At 40.6% G+C, this 7500-nt stretch overlaps 1 protein-coding gene across 2 annotated transcripts in view; it reads left to right on the top strand.

Annotated features, from left to right (window-relative positions):
• The first annotated feature begins 4579 nt into the window (after positions 1-4579).
• The window catches only part of LOC145416283 (protein-lysine N-methyltransferase SMYD4-like), a 104053-nt gene continuing 101132 nt past the window's right edge, over positions 4580-7500 (top strand). For both annotated transcript variants that reach the window (XM_080285282.1, XM_080285281.1), the window contains exon 1: positions 4580-4687. The gene's annotated coding sequence lies outside the window, so the exon portion shown is untranslated. The remainder of the gene's footprint in view (positions 4688-7500) is intronic.

Genomic DNA, 7500 nt, shown 5'->3' with positions numbered 1-7500 from the left:
GACTGACTGATTGGTTGATTGATTGATTGATTGATTGATTGGTTGATTGATTGATTTATTGGTTGATTGACTGATTGATTGATTTAGATAGATAGGCAGACGGACACAGATGCCACAGTACCCTTATTTTGCAACTCATTAAAAAAATAACAGTTCTTTCACCTTAAATTGGCCCAGATTTTCGTCCTGATGGAGCTTATTCCGCGTAGATTAGAGGGGGAAAAGTCAGTGCTATGTCTTTGTATCCTTTCCATAGCACTTCTTCGTGACTAGCACCATATTCTAAGGTTAATCCTTAATATTCAAGATGTGGAGATTTTCCATAGAACTTCTTCGTGACTAGCAGTATATTCTAATGTCAATCTCATCATTCCAACTGTCCTACCAGCTCTCCTCTTTTCTTATGGGCTTGTTTTGATTTTTTGTTGTTAATGTTTTGGTTCTCATTTATATTTTATTCGATTAACGGTGCTCAGGAGTGACGCCTTCCTGTGGTGGAACCGATATTGCCTGGTGGCTCCGCTGCCTGGTTATATAAACGTCCCTCATCACCCTCCCTATCTCACGCAAGGAGGCTAGTGGACTGCAAGAGGACACCTGCATCCTACAGTCCACCAAGTTACGCTCCAATGAGTCAGTGGTTCTCCTCCCCACAGAAAGCATCCCATCCCCCAAGGATTTCTATTTCTGTACAGAGTAAAAACTGGTGGCCCACGACTCATGTATTTTACTCCGTCAAACGTCGGATTATTTTCTTTATAAGGAAACAGCTCCTTATCATATTTACTATGGTCAATCAAAACATTTCAATTTTCTTTCATGCGGGTTTTTATAGAAAACGTGCAAATAAATGGTGAACAATTTTAATAGCATTGTTTCATTGTACTATTCAAAAAAAGATAGGGGACATATTCCATGAGGCGCTTATTCGTGGTGTTAATCTGCATACTTGATGCCTTTGCGCCTGTGGTAGGTTATTCAGCTTATTAACCCATGTTATGGAATACAAGCACATTGCATCAGCTAGGTTACTTCCTCTACTGAGGTGTAGTAATAGTAGTTGTTCCCTAGGCAGTCTGGCCGAACAGCCCCGCCTACTGAGGTTTTATCCTAGGTATTCATTTTATCTACCAACCCAAAAGGATGGATGTATGGAGACCTGAGAAGAGTGGGGCCAGCTGCCCACACCAGGATTTGAACCCTGGCACTATAGGACCTAGGCTACAACCTGGCAGTGTTTGGCACCAGTATTGCTAACCGCTTGCCCACAGTTCCCCACTAATTTTGTTTACAGGCAGGGTTCAAGTTTCAAGCAATATATCAAGGTTGTGTCTGTTGGTATCCAATTAAATAAAACTCATTCCAATTGACATTCTGTGGAATCTAGTCAACTACAAAGAAATTAATGACAGGGTCGCTCCAAGAGATTCTCCCACATCTAGAAAGGAAAGCTTGGTAGGCATTTTTTCCCCTAATTCCCAATCTTTCCGTAGAAAACTACTTTCAAACGTCAATCTTTTCACCCCAGAAGTAGTAATAGTAGTAGTGGTGGTGATGGTGGTAGCGGTAGTAGTAATTGTCGATGTAGTAGTAGTAGTGGTAATAGTAGGTTTTTGTTGTTGTAATAGTGTAGTTTGTTGTTGTTGTAGTTGTTGCAAACCATGATCACCTGGACCTGAACCCGGTCGACTGCAGTCTGAAGTTACTGTTTTCCTACAGTTCAACTTCTTTTCGGGAATTGGGAAGGGAGTTACTGGATATTTGCACAACCAGGTGGTGGAGTTGTCTGGCTATATCGGTGCAGTCATAAAGGCGTCCTGAATTCTGTTCGTAGACAGCCATACTGCTTTAAACCACAGTTTGATTACATGTTTATATACAGAATACAGTACTGTCATCCGTTTTTGACACGGCATGTCGGTATAACAAAGTATACAGAGAAAATAATGGGAAGCCAGGACATTATTCCTTTTGTTGTAAGCCCGTCAAACTAAAACTTCTAAATGCTTTCAATGCCTTAATTTGTTTTTAGCTTGTAGAGTTTGGCTCTCTGTTTATTCATCTACACACTTGGATATAAACGAGTAAAGTATAAAAAATAACTACTTTCCATGTGTAAGAGCAACGTATATTCTAAATGTACTGAAGTTGAATGGTGCATATGGTTACTGCATACTTAGGAAAATTGAATAAGGGTATTTTAGAACTGGTATTCATGGCAAATGAAAGCTGGTTGCTAAGGATATATGCTCAACTAAACATTACTGGCGTATAGAATTATTTACGTTAATGACAGTACCTCAAACTTAACGAAAAACTGAGTGTAAAGTTTACTCTTACGTCAGGCAAGGTGGTGGCGGGAGGTTCTGAAAATTGCAAGTTTTGTGAGTTTGTACTTAGAGGCGGCATTTGTTATAGCGTTTTTAATGAGGCTTACCACACCTTAATTGCATTCTAGCAATACTAGCTTGTATATTGCGTATCTTGCAGCGATAAGTGTCTTGATCATAGCATCATTATGGTATTTTTGAGGGGTAAGTTAAGCAATCTAGTTGAATCTGGAAATTCTTCAAACTGCAATGGCCGCCGATGTAAACACAAGCTCTTATCCCTTTGTTGTGATGTGTTACGTTAGATTTCAGAGTGTATGCGTGTCAGAAGCATAGTAGACAAGGCAGAGTCGATAAATTTAGGGATATATTTGGGGAAAACAAACGATTATCTCTCATTCATTCATCGCTTCCCCACTCATTCATTCCATCGGCACTACTGACTTGCTACTATTTGTTTACTACGGCTCATTCATTAGTCATTTAATTTTACTCACAACGGGTACTAATTAAAGTCCATTCATTCTGGGATAGAGTTTTAATCAATTCTCACGTGGTTTTCCTCTTGGTCTGTTCGCTAATAATGTGTATGAATCTGTTCAATCTGTCACTCGATCTATCTATCTATCATGTCAGTCAATCTATCTGTCAGTCTGTCTATCTATCTATTTATCTGTCTATCTAATTCTTTATCTCCGCGTTAGGTCGGTAGGGACCCGGGGCTAGGCCAATGAGCCCGGAAATTTAAATGTCTAACTGCCTATCTATTTTCTTACCCTCTATTGTCCCATTAGGAGCATAGGGAACCTGGGCTAGCCTACTTAGTCCAAACATTTAAAGGAAGTGACCAGTTACTCGTCCCTAAGTGGCATTTTATGAGTAATTAACCCCAACTATCTCTCGGATATAAACTCTTATGGATTACGTCAGATTGGATCGCCAGGCGTCCATCTGGTTATATGGTTACCACCCAGCGTAGTAAATTCTAACAGAGAGAGAGAGAGAGAGAGAGAGAGAGAGAGAGAGAGAGAGAGAGAGCAACCGAATTCAGGGCTACATAAAGTGAGTGGATGGATGAAATGATGATGATGGACCGCAGATGGGCAACTTCAAGCCTGTAGTCCACCGGGTTCACGTTCAGAATCAAGTGCCGGTCAGACTCCTGGACAAAATCAGTTTCCTCTCGTCCCTCTTCACCTAACAGTAAAGTTAGGGACGTGGAGGGTAAATCAGATGGTTGCGTGTCGTATGCTAGGGGAAGATTGGACCTTAGAAGAAATTACTTGTCTGGCTTAATGACCCTTGTGTACCCGATAGGCATTAATTATAAATATCTATCTATTGCCAAACGCCTTAATCCCGTAACGGGTGGCCACAAACAAATCGCCTCTATGTCTTCCTATCCCCCTCCATTTCACTGCCCTGCTTCATTTTTAACATCATCACCATCATCATCATCATCATCATCATCATTTTTTCTCTTTCCTACTTCTCTACTATCTCTCCCTCTCTCTCTCTCTCTCTCTCTCTCTCTCTCTCTCTCTCTCTCTCTCTCTCTCTCTCTCAGATACTTTATCACCCTGTCCTTCTATATCTTTCCTCCCCTTTCTTCCCTCTACCTCACTCTCTTCCTCCTCTCCCTTCCCTCCCCTCCCTCTCTCCCTACTTCCCTACGCTCCTCTCCTCCTCTCTTCCACACCATATCTTTCCTCCCCACTCCTGCTCCCCTCCCTCTACCTAACCCTCCCCTACCCATTACTCGGCAAGCAGCTGCGGCTCCCAGTGTCAGTGTTGCTTGTGACGTCGGGGAGGGTGTACGCTCGCTCCCGCTCGTCCTACCTTCTCCACCGTCGTTTAACACCACTTCTCCTCTCCACTTCGCCGCAAATATTTCCCGAAAGCGAAGGTTGCCTGAAACCCCGCCTGGCTTGTTAACTTGGAAAAAATCAATCAGAATTTAGTCATGTTTTGCTGAAAGTTAAAAATCGAATATTTAGAATCGATGAGAAATATTATACGGAAAAATCACATCTAGTTCCCCGCCTCCTCGCCACCTTCATCGTCCACTCAGTGTCACTCTATCGTTTTCTTTCGCTAGCTCATTTTCTCTCCCACCTGCGATTCTTTTTCCCTCTCCCTCGTGGCTAAATATATCACGGAAGCTCTCGAGAACTCTAGACCAAACCCACAGCTTGGCACGTTACTTTTCGGCGTGTCGCGTGGCTTAGTCGTGCGCATAATAAGGAACAAGTAGCAACCAAGGAGCAGTAAGGAGCATCTCATCTGCAGCCTCCATCACCCGGGCACAGAATATTGGGATTTACAAGCGTTTCTCACACACCCAGCAGGCAAGAAAGGTGAGTTTGTTTGCTATTTCGTGGATTGTTGGTCTTTTCCTTCTACTCTTTCCCCTTGGACCTAAAATTGCTGTCTCTCCATCTTGAATGCTGAGCTGTAGCGAGACTCTAAGCACCAGAATACGGTGCTAGTCACGAAGAAGTGCTATCGGGGGGATGTAAAGTCTTAATATTATGCTGCAAAGGGACGAAAATCTGGGCCAGGTTAAGGCAGTCGAAGAATTGCTAAAATTAACAGAGTCAATGCGCCATCTCACCAAAATCAATCTCCCAATTTTACTATAAAATAAAAAAAAGCAAGAAATATAAATAGGCAGCTGGATAGAGGGGTTTACAGGGGGAATAGGGTGCTGGATAGAGTGAATGAGGTGTTGAATAGGGTGGGGGACAAGCCTCACTGTAGGGTGTGGTCAATATCACTGCGGGAATCTATCTTTTTTCTCTCTCTCCCTTTTCTCTCCTTTCTCTCCCGTTAGCCAGTCACGAAGAGGCTTCCTGAACATATTTTCTTTCTCCTTGTACGTACTAGGTTAAAGATTGTACCATATATTTCTACAAAACGCCAAAATAATGATAACATTCCTTTACCGGTTCACCCTAGTTCAGTCTCGGTATAGGAACTGTTCTCTGGATGTAAATGTAAACAAACAATTTATCTTTAAACATACAGGGGAAAATAATCAAGAGGAAGTGTAGATAAACGTAAAATCAGAAGCAGACATACATGCTGCTAGTTCAGTGTTCAGTGTGTTCGAAAGTCAACCGTGTGTGAGAATATGGGCATTAATTTTTATTTTTTATTTAATTTCCGACCGTAAATGGCCCTCCTTTGTGGGTGGGGGATTCGAACACATTGCCTAACGGTTTTTTACTGGCCAGCTGTTACCGCTACCCGTTACCGTTGTGCGTAATTTCGTAATATCGAGCCCACGTGCGTTTTTTTCCCAAGTCAAGCGCGCGTTTTCGGACAAGGCGCCGGTGCCACTACTATTTTGGGTGGGGTGCCGGGCTGATGCGAGGTTGCCAAGTCTCCCTTTATTTTCCCCCCCGGTGGTTTAGTGGTTAGGATGCCCCGGTCGGAGGGACTGCCCGGCTATGGGATGAGATTCGAGTTCTTCATTTATTTCTTTTCCTTAGTGGTGTAGTGGTTAGAATGTCCCATATCCGATTTCCTGCAGTTTTTTTTTTTTATCACTTTAACTTGGCCCAGATTTTCGTCCTTTTGCACCATATTTAGGATAGCACAATGGCACTGTGTGTGTGTGTGTGTGTGTGTGTATGTGTGTGTGTGTTTGTGTGTGTATGTGTGGGTGGGTGGGTGAGTGTTGTTTTTGGGGGGTTTGTGTGTCGGGTGTGTGTGTGTGTGTGTGTGTGTGTGTGTGTGTGTGTTAGATACAGAATTAATAAACCCTTTCAATATATGACACGTATCCTGAGCTGAGTAAAAATCGTCTGGTTGTAGCACTAGTAAGGAAAATCACCTTACTTCGATATAAGGACAGCCTCACATGGTAAAGTTAACTCAGGGTAACGCCACACTGTTTTATTTACCTGGGTGCGTTTTAGAAGCTTTATTATTAACACCTGATATTCGTAACTAAGATCCATATTTTTGTCGATTGAGAAACTCCTTAACAACTTTTTCTAAGAGATTTATTTTGCTCCTTAAACCTTCCCGTCCTCCTCTGTGTTACTTAAATCATTCTCATGTCACCATACTCTCCATAAATAACGCACAAAACACTATCAGCCAGCCGTGTCCAGAGATAAATCGCTATGGAAGAGGTGTTAGGGAGCTTCCTTAACCTCTGAGAATATAAGCCTAACACCCGTCTTTGGTCCGGTAAGGAAGCTCCCTAACACCTCTTCCGTAGCGATTTAGTTTTGGATATGGGTAGTTAGTATCCTTTTGTACGTTATTTATGCAGAGTATGGCGATATTGGAAGGATCTATTTGAGACAGAACAGGAAAATGTAATAAACAAAATAAATCGGTTAGGAAGAGGTGTTAGGGAGCTTCCTCAACAGCTGAGAATAAGGGAAAATACATTACATATATTTTTAATCTTATAGTCGCAAATTTGAAGATAAAAATTAAAGAATAAATAAAAAAATAAAAGAATAAATAAAATGAATAAAATAAATAAAAGAATAAAATAAAATAAATAAAAGAATAAAATAAATAAAAGAATAAATAAAATAAATAAAAGAATAAAATAAAATAAATAAAAGAATGAATAATATAAATAAAAGAATAAAAAAATAAAATAAAAGAATAAAATAAATAAAAGAATGAATAAAATAAATAAAATAAATAAATAAAAATAAATAAATAAAATAAAAGAATAAATAAAATAAATAAAATAAACGAATAAATAAGATAAATAAATTAAATAAATAAATAAAGTCCACATGATACCTGTATAAATCTCCCAGGTAAAGAAGGACAGGTGACGTGGGTAATTAAAGAGCAAGATAAATCACTCGTAAGATTTTGATAAGAACACTTGATGCATAAGGAGCTTGCCTATTGGAGAGAGAGAGAGAGAGAGAGAGAGAGAGAGAGAGAGAGAGAGAGAGAGAGAGAGAGAGAGAGAGAGAGAGAGAGACTTTACGACCCAAACGAGGTCTCGATATTAATAGTCTTTCTCTGTTCAAGGAAGTCCAGTAAGAGGATAAATAGAGAGAGAGAGAGAGTGAGAGAGAGAACAGTGTGTATGTGTGTGTGTGTGTATGTGTGTGTTAATTAGATAAGCAAAGGAATGAAGCGATGTTTATGTTGACATGCCTAAGAGTGGAGATGTGCTCTCTCT

Source organism: Coenobita brevimanus, chromosome 105 (assembly GCF_032717465.1).
Source record: "Coenobita brevimanus isolate Jiangsu-jjx chromosome 105, ASM3271746v2, whole genome shotgun sequence".
NCBI classification, from domain to species: domain Eukaryota; kingdom Metazoa; phylum Arthropoda; class Malacostraca; order Decapoda; family Coenobitidae; genus Coenobita; species Coenobita brevimanus.
This window is presented reverse-complemented; position numbering and strand designations above follow the sequence as displayed.